Genomic DNA, 14672 nt, shown 5'->3' on the forward strand with positions numbered 1-14672 from the left:
TACTCCAGGTGGTCCTAAAAGTTTAGTCGATGGTCGAGTAAGACGGCAAGGAATTTGACATACGGCTCTGATTCGATCAACTTCTCCACCCTCTTGCGACTACTAATTAGGACCGCCTCTGTTTTGTGGAGAGCTAAGGTGAGAGACTTTGTCCTTAGCCATTTCTCTACCATAGATAGTGCGGCCTCTGCAATGTGCCGGATATCGCTAACCGTTTTTGCTACCACCACAAGCGATATGTCATCAGCAGATCGAGTGATGGTTACACCGGCGCCCTGCAGTATCCCCACAATGTAAATTTTTCGTAGAAGTGGTTTTTTCACTAAATTTTTTATTAAAAACGGCATCAAGCTCAATAAAATTGTTGAATATAATTGTTATAAGGCCATAAATAACAAAAATAAATAACTTATGGACGAGCACACCTAAGAAGTTAAACATTCTAAAAATAAAATTATTAGCAAAGCAACATACAACATAATCAAGTTTAAATAGCACTAGAATAGAATAGAAAAAGTGAAAAAGCAACAACAGTTTACATGGCGAGCTTAGCTCAGTGGGTAGGCTGCTGGCTATGGCGGCTGGGGTCGTTGGATCGAATCCCAGTTGAAGAAGTCTGATGAGGAGATGTGTGTGTGTGTAAAATTTTCATCAAAAACGGCATTAAGCTCAATAAAATGGTTGAATATAATTGTTATAAGGCTATAAATAACAAAAATAAATAACTTTTTTTTTACATATAAAGTCAAAAGAAATTAAAGACAAAACAGAAATTCATGAACTTGAGTTGGTTAGGGAATTTTTTGGAAACTTTAGCCACTTGTATTATAAGTTACGGAAGACGGACAGTCATTTTTCGAATTTACAGGATTACGTTTGATTATATTTTGTCAAAAATGAATCCGTTTCTGGAAAAACGAGTTTTTCACAATTGTAAACAATTAAGTAAAATGTAAAAAACTCATCACAGCAAGCGATTCCTCTTTGAAAACTGTACCGCACAGTTTCTAGCTGACCGCTTGCGCAATGTCTTCATATTCGTCTTCGTCTTCGCTTGCACTGTGATCACTTTCATATGATTACTACTGCACTGTTTTTCCTCTTCAGCTTCGGCTTCGTCTTTATCTCCATCTTCGGCTTCGCTTCCACTCTGTCTGCAACCTTAGTCTTGAATGCTTCTCTATATTGTCAAAAGCTGTCTGACCCTCGTGCACCCTGGCACGCTCGTCTTGCGCGGTTGCATTCTATCCGTATCGCTGCTGTGTTGTTGTTCCACCAGTATACAGGAATGCGTTTATTTTTACAGCTACGTCCCAGCATTGCAGCATTGCACGCAGCCGTTATCGCGCATAAGTTTTAACAGCTGCAATTTCTTAGGAACCTGTAGCATCGGAACCGGTGAATATCTCCTCAAACAGCTTCTCACCGAGGCTCTCGATTTTCCAGCCAGTTCCAGTTGGATTTAGGTCGCTTATCTTGCAGTTGTCCTATATTAAGAATAATAGCGCTATGGCCACTGTGAGTATAGCACTCACTGATGTGCCAGCTGGTGAATGCAAGATTGATTACTGATCCTGCTCCGTTCTTGCTAAATGTAGGTTCGCTACCTGAATTTAGGAGAATAACCTTCAGCGACGCTAATGCATCCAACAGGGCTTTGCCTTTTGGGTTGGTCTTTTTGCTGCCCCACTCGATAACCCATGCATTGCAATCGCCTGCAATTAGCACCGCTCTCCTTTCATTAGCGTCGTCTACCAACGCGTCTATAATTTGATTGAAGGTATCAAGGTCCAAGCTTGGCGGAATGTAGCAGCTAGATGCTTACAGGTGGGTTATTTTAGCACTCCATATACCACACTTGCCCGTTCTATTGCTAGCACAGCACACGTCGTCCTTGTTTTTGTACTGCTCACTTAAGATGGCAACATCCACGGCAAGTTCATACACCGTTTGATTGAGCAGGTCTTGCACTGCTTGGAAGTGGTTTAAATTTAGTTGGAGGCACTTCATTTTGAATTTCGTTTAGCAGCACCAAGTTTTGCTTTCTCTTCCTGGAACGCCGCACATATTCGGTCGCATGGTTGGTGTTTTTCTGACCCCTCTTAGTGCACAACACACATGACGGCTCCTTTGTGCAGGACTTAGCCTTATGGTATTTGCTACCGCACTTGAAGCATAGGGCCGATCGGTCGTCCTGGCTTTGACATTTCTTCACCAAATGACCAAAGTCGTGGCATTTGTAGCACCTTCTTACAGAGTCTTTAGCTCTTATGCGGCAGCCAATTCGTATATTCGCCCTTTCCAGAAGCTTGCGGGCCATCGCGTTCGGCAGGCTAATTGTGCACATTTGTTTGCCGCCATATGCCGTACGCATTGAACGTATCACTGAGAGTTCAATGTGCGAGCCGTCCATATTTTCATCATTTGCCGATTTCTTATGTTCTTAACACTTTCGCTGAGTTCCTTCAGCTGCGATTGCGACTTTATCATTTTCAAGATATCAGCATAAGAACAATCACCGTTTTTTTATGAAAATTAATGCATCGAGCTTTGAAGCAAGCTTGTTTCTTGTTGGCTTGTTTCTTATCTTACGTAGGAAGCTTTTTTTGCGTTTTGGAATGCACGCTGTCGAATTTGCTTTTCGTGTCACCCGAAATTGGCTTGCGTGCGTCTGCATTTGATTTCGTTGAGCGAAGCGTTAAATCAAAATATCACGCAGAACAGTAATTGGTAATTGACTTAGCTTCATACGTACGCCGTTCAATTTCAGTTGGTCCCATACAAGTGGTATATGCATGAGAAATTTTTGACAGTAAATTGGCGGCGTGCGTGAATATTAGGTGTAGTTGTACGCTTTCATTACACTGCTGAGCGCCTGGTGGTAACGACTCACCTCAGAATCTGTTGCGGTGGTTTTCTTGAAATGCTGAGTTGTGATCAAGAGTGCAACTCGCTGGTAGATGTGATGACCAGCGTTGCCGTGAGCTTAAAAAAAAGTATCAGTTGCCAAGCAGAAAAAGTATTAAAAAGTATCAAAAGCAAACACAACTGTTTTCTTTTAACATTTATTTGAAAAACAAGTAATAAATAAAATTTAATGAAATCATTGCGCAACCCGCGACTAATAAAAGTCCATATTGTGGAAATTACTACACAATAAAATTGCGCAAACTAGAGCTGCAAAACTATTGATGGTTGAATCATTCGATATTTTCGATAGTTTTGGTCCACACCATTCGATAGTATCGATACTATCGGTGAGAGGTCTTAATTTTAAGAGAAAAAATATAAGATCCTTACTGCAGCTTTAATTACATTGAATATGGTTATATATATATATGGTTATATTAGCAGAGAAAACTTGAATGCTAGTTTCAAACACCATTTTAGTGTGCTGTATTATAAATAACAAAATAAGTTACTTTAAACAACAAAAATCAATACAGTTCAATTCATCTAATTTCAATAGAAAGTCAGATGTATGAGATCAAGGCCTTCATTTGTCAGTCAAACAGGTAAAAACGCATAATACGACAAAAAGATAAATGGGGACAGGACATATCACCAAGTTTTGGCTAATAATGTTTTGTTAATTCAACCTTTATCATTTTTTATGAAAGCATAGTCCAAATTTCAAACATCTTACAAAAAAAAATTATAGTTTAAAAAACTAAAACCTCCCTATTATAATTGCCATTCGTACTGTCATCAGGCATGTAACTTGAGAATAGAAATCGCTGCATCTTTTAGGCGCATCAATATTACATAGTTACATCCCGAGCTAATAAAATGAAGGTAATTAAGAAAATTCGGCCAAGTTTCATCAAGTGTTGAGTTTCTTACTTAGATCATCGTTGATTTTTGGGAATTTTTTTGTTGAGGGTGTTTCTCATTTTCTAAATATAAAACAATTGTCGAACATACTTTGTATATATACGAACATACAAATATTTCCGATAGTATCGCGATAGTGACCACCATTCATCGATAGTGGGGACAAATTGAAACTATCGATAGTTTTGCAGCCCTAGCGCAAACCTTATTTTGGAGAAACGTTACTGAAGTAAATATGTGCACGGAATATAAATGTGCGTTCTATATTTTGATAGCTTCAGATTTAAAACGCAAAAAAAATATGGAAAAAAATTTAATTTTTTCTACGCTCATCAATATTTTACATCATGACACCAAAATGAAAACTAGACTAAAAATTGCGCAGTTGTCGCCATATGCAACACAAATTGTTTTACAATAACACAAGCATGAGCAAAATATCAATATGATTTTGATTTTAGCGCAATAACTGCAATGTAGTACAAACAACCCCATACACCACACAAACGACCGACGCAAGCCCGATATTGCGCAATGTTTAGGGGCCCTATAACAGCGGCGTGTGCAAAGAAATTCCGGGTTATATTTCCCTTGTAAGAGTTACCAAATTAAACTTATATATATCTACATATAAAATTTTAACACCCAAATTCATAAAAAATAAATAATTTGTATGAAAATGTCACTTTATAAAGCTCTTTAAACCTATTATATTTTTTATGAATAAGGCCATAAGACTCTAAGGGCCGTTTGCACCATGTCTAGTAAACGCTAACAGGTACATCCTTCAGTTAAGCACATCAACTGCTTTATCAATCACATGTTATATGATAGGTGTCGATAACGTCGATAAAGATGTTTAACTGGGAGTTAGAATTAACTAGACATGGTGCAAACGGCCCTAAATAACAAAAAAAAAATTTATTGCCTTTAAACTAAAGGGTGAACACACCAAAACTGCGACACTTAGAAATTACTACCAGAAACAAACTAGAAGGCTTTGAAATTATTTTTTTTTTTTATTATACAACTTGGAAGTTTAGATGTTATTAAAATGTTAAAATATTAGTTATTATTTGCTCCATATGCAAGTGATCGGTATTTTCATCGCACACGCGCCATCATGTTCTGCACGACTGCATCATCGACTTCACGCGATGCGCACAACTTCTTTGTTTTGCACTCTTCAATATTTTTCACTGTTTCACATGTTTTCTTCAAGATTCCTTTGACAATTGACCAATATTCCCCAATAGGACGTGGCTCTGGGCTATTGGGTGGATTGCAGTCGTGAGGTACAAAATTGATGTTATTTGCATTATACCACGGCAATGTGTCCTTGGCATAGTGGCAGGTTGCCATGTCCGCCTAGAACAGTGGCCTACTCCTTATCTGTTGATAAATGACAGAAGACACCTTTTGAGGCACTCATCCCGATAAACTCGATCATTCATTGTCTCGGATAGGAAAAAAGAGCTGCTCTTACGGCCACAGGAACAAATAGCTTGCCAAACCATGTGTTTTTTTTTTGGAAATTTGGACTTCATTTTCAGCTTACAACTTTCAGGGGCATCTTGACGACTTGCACCAGTATAAAAATCTTGACCTGCAATATATTTTGTATTTTTATGNCAATTTTACGTGTACTTAAGGCCGGATCATTTATAAACTCGTGCAAAATGGTTTGTCTCGTTTCTAACTCGGTTGCCATTTTTAACTCAACTAGGAATCACATTCAAATGAAATTTCTTCTACGTCCAACTAAGGTCATGGTCAACTTATGGTATTTGAATTTCAAAATATTGAATTCGTTTTGGGTAAGTTATAAGCTTCCCAAAGTGTCGCAGTTTTGGTGTGTTCACCAGTTCAAAAGTATCAAAATGGGGCATTTGTGAACAAAAAAGTATCAATTTTAAAATTTTAAAAAAAGTATCAAAAATTATACAATTGTATTAAAACGGCAACGCTGGTGATGACAGATGACTTGCCTCTCCCTCTGCCTATCTTTCCGTCATTTTAATCACAGTCTCCTTTTGCGTCACGTCTTCACTTCACTCACTTATTGGGAGGAGTGTACACTCTTACTTTTATGCGGCTTTTTTATGCGGATTTGAATTTATGTGGTTTTTCAAACCATTATTTCGCAGTAGCGATTTTGCTTTTTTGAGAGTTTTTATTACTTTTTTTCAGTGTGTAATAACAACGCTTCTGACAAATAATTTGTCTTTGTACTCTTACATAATTTATGTATTTATTGTGGTATTTTTACATTTTTTTTTTTGGTTAAAATACAGATAAAATTTTATTTATTTCATTAATGTTCAGTTTTACATGGAATTAGTTTTGAAGTGAAGAAATAAATAGTTTTTTTTTGCTTAATAATGCCTAATTTTATGCGGTTTTTTATAATTTTTACAGGGAGTATCTAAATTTATGCGGTTTTTCAAAATGCTGGAATGCATACCCTGTTTTTGTATGAAAGTAAAGAACTTTTTTATGCGGATATCTGAAAAACGCATGTAGCGCATAAAAAGAGACCTAGTGTATATATATATTTGTCAGGTCTTTTAGATTAGGGAAAACATGCTTCATCGTATTTTTATTTTATTTTTTTTTATTGGAAGAGACTTATGTAATTACACACAAATTTTAATATGGTGTTTTTTCTCCAATTCGTTTGTAGAATCTCCCGCTGATTCCAAAAATCTAGGTTAATTTTGTATTCTATGGATACGTTTTCGAGATATTTTCAATCTACCGTTATTCAGCTTAAAACAAAAGGCGCTCCACTTAGTCACTTATGTCTCATGAACTAATTTAACAACCTGAAAATGGAATACCTCAAATAAAAGCCAATAAAATTTTTCACAAACCGTCTATACGTCACTTACCGATAGGACTCATAGTTTCTGACAAATTAATTAATCATTCCAGTTTTTTTATGAAAAAATAAAAAAATCAAATTATAACAGAAGAAAAATTAAAAAACTAACTGGTTCTGTCTCAAATTTTTGTAGTTGTTCTAATGCCTGTTCTGATACAAACAAATAAAGTTACTAATGAAGCTAATAGATAGATAAATGAAGATGTAATGAGTGGTCAAATGAAAATGCGCAAAGATTTTTAGTATGAGAAATGAGCAGGAAAGAATGTTGCTCATACGCGATGTACACCTAAGAGCACGCTTTTAAGGTCATACTTCATAAAAAAAATCTTTGCGAATTTTCATTTGACCACTCATTTGTAATGGCATCGCTAACAATACGGCAGCACTATTCAGAGTCGTCGTAATGTTGGTAGCCCTGTTGGAACATACGTTCCACAGGTATATAAAACGAGTGAAAAAGCTAATGTTAAACCTTTGGGTAGGCCCAAATTTTCGAGTAAAGCAAATAAAATAAAGAATTTAACATTGATTTAATCCCCATAAAACGATAAGTCTTTTTCTATAAAAACACAAGTAGTTGAGCGCGAGTGAATTGGGCAGTAATTTGCACAGAATAACATTTCTGTAGTCGCAACGATTGCAACAGCAAAAGGAAGCACCTTGCAGTAACCCCAAAGGGATTTGTTAATCTGCCACGAGGCCATAACTACGGGCGCCTGCAAGCAAGGAGCGGAGTTTAATTGAAGAAGTTGTCTCAAGGAGGATTTGTGTAAGCGTGTGCTATTCTTTTTGGTAACCGCGTGTGAACTATTGTCAATGAGCGGGCTGAGGTCCCAACATGGTGACCGTGACAGTGAGCGTGACCATGAGGAAACAACTTTTCTGATACCCTGGACGGCTGGCTTGTCCAATAAATGTCTGGTGCGGCACATTGTTGAGGTGGGTGAGCTAAGCTATACTGCGGTGGGCAATAACGGGGAGCAGTACAGCGTCACACGCATAAAAACCCGCGCTGCATTATCGTCCCGTGCATTTTTTCACATAACGGGAAGCCCTGCCACCACCAACGACAGCAGTACTTCATAAGCCGCATAACGCCATTTAAAACGGCACGGTGTCCGTTCTCTAAATGTACTGGATACGCGAAGTACTGATGCCACCAACAACAACAGCAGAACAAGCAAATGTATATTTGCATATCGGCAACAAACGCCATTTAATGAGCGGTAAAAGCACCGTTATACATACATACATATGCGAACGTAACAGCTAACAAAAACCACGCCACCAAAGTATAGTCGTGCAATATCAACGACCGCACAGATCAATTTGATATGGCGAATGCACAACAACAAGACACCAGAACTCTTGCAAAGTAGCAGAACAACAACAAAGTATTTTAGCATACATATACGTTTTGAAAGCAGCAGCAAGCATTTTTTAAGGTGATGAATGCGACGGCAGCGAGGGATCATAGCAGCGGGTGGTTCGTTTAGATTTCAAATTTTACAGATGTATGTACTCATGTATATTTTTCATACAACTTTTTGTAATAGCTACCATTTTATTGCGACTGTGGCACATTATACCGACACACACTTGTGGAAAATTTCGATTTCTTTATCTACATTTTTCATTATTCAACCAATTTTTCCAACACCATTTTCATTATTTAAATAGCTTTAACTGATTTGAGGTATTCAACCCATTTTTTCAACATCATTTTCATTATTTAGCTTTAAGTGATTTGAGGAATTAAACCCATTTTTCAAACTCATTTTCATTATCTAACTTGTAAGTGATTCAAGGGATTAAACAATTTTTCAAATTCATTCTCATTATTTAAATTTAAGTGATTTAAAGGATTAAACCTATATTTCAATATCATTTTCATTATTTAACTTTAAGTGATTCAAGGGATTAAACCCATTTTTCAAATCAATTTTTATTATTTAGCTGTAAGAGACGTGAGGGATTCGCAACCTTTTTAAAATTCATTTTCGTTATCCAATAATTTTAATAAATATTTCAAGATGTGATTGATCCTTCTCTTTTTATACATATTGATAATGCAAACTTGAATTAAATGAGGTGATATACCCAAAGGCAATTTTTTCTTGGTTCTAGCACTTTCAAATATATCTTGCTTCATACATATATACTCAAGTAGCACAAAAGTCAAAAATGCACCAAAATATTTTGTGTATTTTTTGCATCGGCGTGATATACATTTTCAATATAAAAAATATGCCATTTCTAGGCGCAGTTTTTGAACAGTTTATTTCGATTCAGTGTAAAGGTTATACCGCTTTTTCGTGTATTATTTACACCTACCGTAATTTTTTTTTACTGATTTTCGGTATATATATTATGCCAGTGGTATACAAGTTTTCTTGTTTCTAGAACATAAAATAAACTCCGTTGGTGTAAAATACGTACTCATAATTGGCTCAAATCATACACCATAATGGTAAATCATTTACATCATATTCTAGCATAAATATATTCCCATGAGTGTGAAGAGTACGAAATGATTCGAGGAATAAAATTTACTAATAATCAAATTTAAAATTAACTCAGACATAAAATTTACACCGAAGCTCTTTTTTAATCTGCACAACTTAGAATTATTTTTATAAATCTCAGTATTCATAATATGCAGACATGAAAATCGCGAATATATATGAATGTGAGTTCCTAATTTAAAAACGAGGTACATTCTGTCGAGTGAATTTCGGTCCTACCCCCTCTAAAAATCGAGCGCCTCAAAATTTATGAGGATTTGAAGATTTTAAATAAATCTGGAAAAAGTTATATTTTGAAAGTAGTGATTTTTTGGCCATTTTACATTTTCTAAGAGATGCGCTGTTTAAAACAGGGTCGAAAATATCCATAAAGTGGCATAGTTGAGCCAATGTACATAATGAAATTGTTAATTACCTAAATAGTAGTCATACAGCTTTAATATGGCGACCAGCCGAGTTTCAGGATTAGGCTAAGCGTACAACATAGCGTATTAGCGTAACGAGAATACATAAAAATCGCTACTAGCCATCATTAACACAGTCGTTCGTGTTTATCGCTCCGAAAGCAAATGAAAAATATGCCTTTTGTAAAGTGAATAGCTTTTCTCATATTTAAAGCCATACATACATATATGTACATGTGTACATAATAAATCAAAACAGCTCTTCTACTGCTATTACATACAATACAATATGCTTAGGTTTCAGCATGAATTGTCAAAAGGTTATAGAAACAAATAAAAAGTCTCCCTAAGTGTTTTAAGTTTAGCAAAATCATACACGATTAACTAGTTATAATAGGGCAGTTCACGATGAATAGCATTTGCCAACTTTACACCTAAAACCGTGAACTTCCCTATTATAAATAGGTTTGTTCCATACGCTTTCCGGGCTGTTTCAGTAATTAGAGCGTAAAATTAAGTTACTCTCTCACAAGTGTCAAAAATGTGTCAAACCGTGCCAAAAGTGCCCAGAGCGTGAGGAACGCAAAAAACTACTTTTCGTGCCCGGAATCATGAAATCAGTTGTAAACAATGATTTTATATTTATTTATCTTATATATGTAGCTAATAAAATTAGCAGATACCTACGTTTCTGAACCTTTAGTGCTATTTTCCATTTCTGTATTTTACAAAATTTGCTATCGGATGTAAACAAACAACAGCTGTTATTTAAAATTGACTTCTTGCACATTTCTGCCCGGAAAAAAAGTCCGGGCTGTTTCGGGCACGAAGAAGAAGACATTTACGATCCAAAAGTGGAAGGTATGCGCTCTCTATTACCCATTTTTCTAGAGTGAGGAAAGCTTTCTGGACATTTTGGGCACCCGCGGGTAGCCGCGGGCTCGTGTGGAAAAAACCTAATATTTAATCGTGTATAATTTTGCTACACTTTAAACACTTTCTGCTTTTTAATCGATAGCGATTATGCTGGCGAAGGAGTCACTATATTGGCTACGACTTCCACACAAAATAAGCTAATAGCTTAAATTTCTTGTCAAATAATACACGCCTAATTTTGATCGAGCGATATCCATCGCATCGCGCAACGCCATTACTCTAGGTTGTAAACATAGCCTTACCTTCATAATACTTTGAAAATATGGTCGTCGTCGAAAACTTACACTGATTCTTGAGTTTGGTACAAAATATTTACCAAGCCAAAAGAACGGTATATTTATTTTGCCTTAGACTTAGAAATATTCACAATTTACACCATTCAATTTGAGAATTTGGTATAAAAAATGTACTTTGTCAATTAAAAAAGACGAACAATGCACAGTTGGGAAATACAGTATTTTGAAAAATAATAGGGACACGAAATTTTGACAAGCTTTGCTCTTGTTCTTTCGTTTACTTAATGTTTGTTGTTTTTTATAAAAATACAGCTCATTATCTAACAAAAATCTTTTTTCAACAAGATTTTACAAAAACAAGTAACTAAGAAAGGCGTTGATTTTTGATATTTTTTGCTGACCGTGTAGCGGTTTTCTTCCATATAAAAATAGATTGTGTTTATTCGTTATATGGAAGTAAATCCGACATAAAAGTTCTAAAAAAATCAACGTTCATTTTTAGCTACTTGTACATTCGTAATAAAAAGTTTGTCGTTGTTGTAAAATCTTTTTGAATTTTTATAATTTTTCTACAAAGTTTCAAATTCCGACTTATATGGTTTTTGTTAGATAATAAGCTGTATTTTTTGAATAAAAACTATAATAATCATTAATCAAACAAAAACAAAAACTAATCAAAATGTCGTATCCCTATTTTTTTTGTCATGACTATATATACCGAAACATATTTTTCGGCATATTTAATTTTCTGAGAACAATGAAAGAAACGCACACAACTTCATATAAAATAAATAAAAAACTGATTTGTTGAATTAAAGAAAATTTATTCAGATTTATTATTTAAATATTTGCGTTCAATGGCATGCTAGTTGTAACTTGTGTCTCGATCTCTTCTGCATTTTGATCTTCCATATTCTGCTTTTCTTCTAATTAAGTCTATCTTTTCATCGACATTTTGGTTTACGAAGTCTACAAATAGTACTAAAATGGCACTTAGCAAAGAAAAGCGGTTAGGTTTTCCTGGTGCAGCTATTTTCCATGTGCACGTTTTTAAAAGTGAATCAGCAAAGAGCATTGATTTTAATTGTGTTCGTCGCGTGAATTGTTTTTTAGTTTTTTTAACGTGGTCCAGTTTTGATAGAATGTAGTCTGTTGCTTTTTGTACATACTCATTTTGGTTTAATGTTATACCTTCATATTCTTCAGATGCTACCCATTCTTCTGTAGTCGAGTCAGATATTAGGGAACGTTTTTCATGTGGCTTGTTCATGAATTTAGTCACCGACCCTGATTTTACAAGCTCCTGTAGTGCAAATACTTCACTTCCTAGATATTCCACAGAGTTTTTCAATTCTTGGATGGATGCGAGAACGTCGTTATTATGTTTGCAGGTATTATTTTGATTCAGGAAACTTGAAATGCCCACCAAATAGTATTTTAAAACTGCAATAGTTAATATCATGAAGCTAAGACACATTTCGTTGTTATGAATAAAACCATTGCTTCAATTATACAATTTTCCAGTACAAATTTGCAGGTTCCAGTACAAATTAGTACTGACTATTTGTTACTATACACAACTTTTTTATGTTTCGTTGACGGTTACGAACGAAAATATGCGGCGTTATGTTGAAAAAATTCTCGCTGTTGTCCGTACTCGTATGTACTATCCCACTAAGTGTATGGGGTGCTTTATTGATGCATATTTCACCATTGGTGTATTAACCATACCAACCAATGTTGCCACTGCAGGTATTTTTACGTTCCAGAAATCCTACCAAATCAGTTTCCAAACAACCAATTTTTGTATCATCATCAACATGATATTTTATTTCGTTTCATATTTGCTTTATGTAAAAATTAAATCTTTGAGGTTAATTCAATTTATATCAATTATCTTATGTCTAAAAAGTAAAAGAAAATGCAATAGATGCATATAACATTTAGTACACATTAGAGCTTTTCAACATCAGCAACTTTTTATAACCGCTAATCGACAATTTTCTTTTTTAATTTTTACAAACGAACACTACGCTACAACAGTACAATGCAATCCTACAAGTAACCAGTTCCGTGTCTGAACTCAGTCAATACAGAAGACCCCTAAACAATTTTGTCTACCGAAGGAAAATAAAACTACCAGTTTGACCAAAATGGTAATGCTGGTGGCAACACTACTTGTGGAATGTTTAATAGCTCATATCAGTGTTGCCAAATATGCGCTTTAACTACCAAAACTGGTAGGTTTTTTCCATTTAGTAGGTTGGTAGGCTATATTGGATTTTGGTAGGTGAATGTCTATACGTAGTTAATTTGTTTTTATTGTACTAGCTGTATTTTGGTTTTTCTAAATGTTGTTGGCATTAAAAATATATTAAACACTTAAATACAATTTTGGTAGGTTTTGGTTGTGTTTGGTAGTAAGTTTTAGTAGGAAACAAAATTTGTCCATGGCAACACTGGCTCATATTCAAACTGGTGGTGTATTAAGTACACACACACTAGCTTTGTTTCTTTACTTTTGTAGCAGATAAGTATCAGGAAGACGAACGGGAAAAATTACAAAATTTAGTGGTTGTTCTCACTTGCCTGGTTATCAGGTTATGTGGTTATAATTTTTATTCTGTTTACAAAAATCAAATAAAAAGAAAATTCCCCCTTTCTCACTCCATAGCACCTGCAGTATAAGTTTGCACCAAAAAAATTGTATACCATTAGAATTAGAAAAAAAGGGTGAACAACGTCCACTTCTTCGTTTCTTGCTAGCTTAACGGGCCGTATTCTGCACTTATGCCTGAAATTCACGACTATTTTCACTAACATCACACTTTTCCACCGTTTCCAGATTTTCTTTATTAATTATTACAAATCATATTTTCACAATTTAAAGCAATTAAAACACATTTCCTATAGAAAAATGAAGTATTAATATAATTGACTCTTCTGACATTTTCTTTCATCCTTCTCTTCGGCTTTGTTTATTTTTACACGATAAATTTATTCTATTATTCTTTACGGCTAATACCATGTTCAGACCGCCATCGAAAACTTGTTTTCGTTGCTAAGACTGGTTTTCGACCTAAAACCTTGTAAAATCTGTCAAACGAAAACCAGTTTTCACTGAAAACTACTTGAAAACTCACGTTCCACCCATTCCAATCGGTGTCTTCACTTGTTTTTTAGATATATTTATCGAAGTGTAAGTCATATTTGATCATCTCTAATATGCTAGTTGGGATTTATTGCCAATTGGCTGGCCAAATTAAAATATAAATAAACGATAAAGGTTCCTAATAATAAGAAAATGAAAGAAAAATATTTTGGTTTTGTTTTTTCTTAGCGAAACTGTAAACAAAGGATGAAAGAATTGTCAACGAAAACTCTAACAGCCGGTGCGAACAGCTTACAGCACACAATCCCAAAACTCGTTTTCAAAGTATTTTCGTTGTCGGTCCGAACATGGTATAACATTATCTTATGCAAATTCGCCTTGCTAGTGATAAATATCTGTAAAGAAACAAAGCTCCTGTGTGGTGTATTCAATATTCATTTTTTGGTGAATTCTTTGGACAATTGTCAATTGCCCACAGAAATTATCAGGAATTGCGGAAAGAGGTAATTTTGTAAACAAACATTCTTATTATATTATCAAGAGATAATTGCTATTTTTTCTTATTTTTCAGATATCCAGCTTATAGGCAGAGTCAGCAGCATACGTGGCGATTTTCGGGAAAAAGTTTTCGTAGCGTTTTTGATGTTTTTTGGTTTTGTTGACATCGTCTTCAACCTCTTCATAGTTATTTTTTAGCGACTTGATGTGTTTTCTGCAGCGATTTAAACTATAAATTTT

At 35.0% G+C, this 14672-nt stretch overlaps 1 long non-coding RNA gene across 1 annotated transcript; it reads left to right on the plus strand.

Annotated features, from left to right (window-relative positions):
• The first annotated feature begins 13966 nt into the window (after positions 1-13966).
• On the plus strand, positions 13967-14553 carry LOC108359745 (uncharacterized). The gene is made up of 2 exons (XR_001846984.1): positions 13967-14437; positions 14506-14553. It is a non-coding gene; the product is annotated as an uncharacterized LOC108359745 (long non-coding RNA).
• Positions 14554-14672: the final 119 nt, after the last annotated feature.

Source organism: Rhagoletis zephyria, unplaced genomic scaffold (assembly GCF_001687245.7).
Source record: "Rhagoletis zephyria isolate East Lansing unplaced genomic scaffold, Rhagoletis_zephyria_1.1 Rzeph_scaffold_00448, whole genome shotgun sequence".
In the NCBI taxonomy this organism is placed as follows: domain Eukaryota; kingdom Metazoa; phylum Arthropoda; class Insecta; order Diptera; family Tephritidae; genus Rhagoletis; species Rhagoletis zephyria.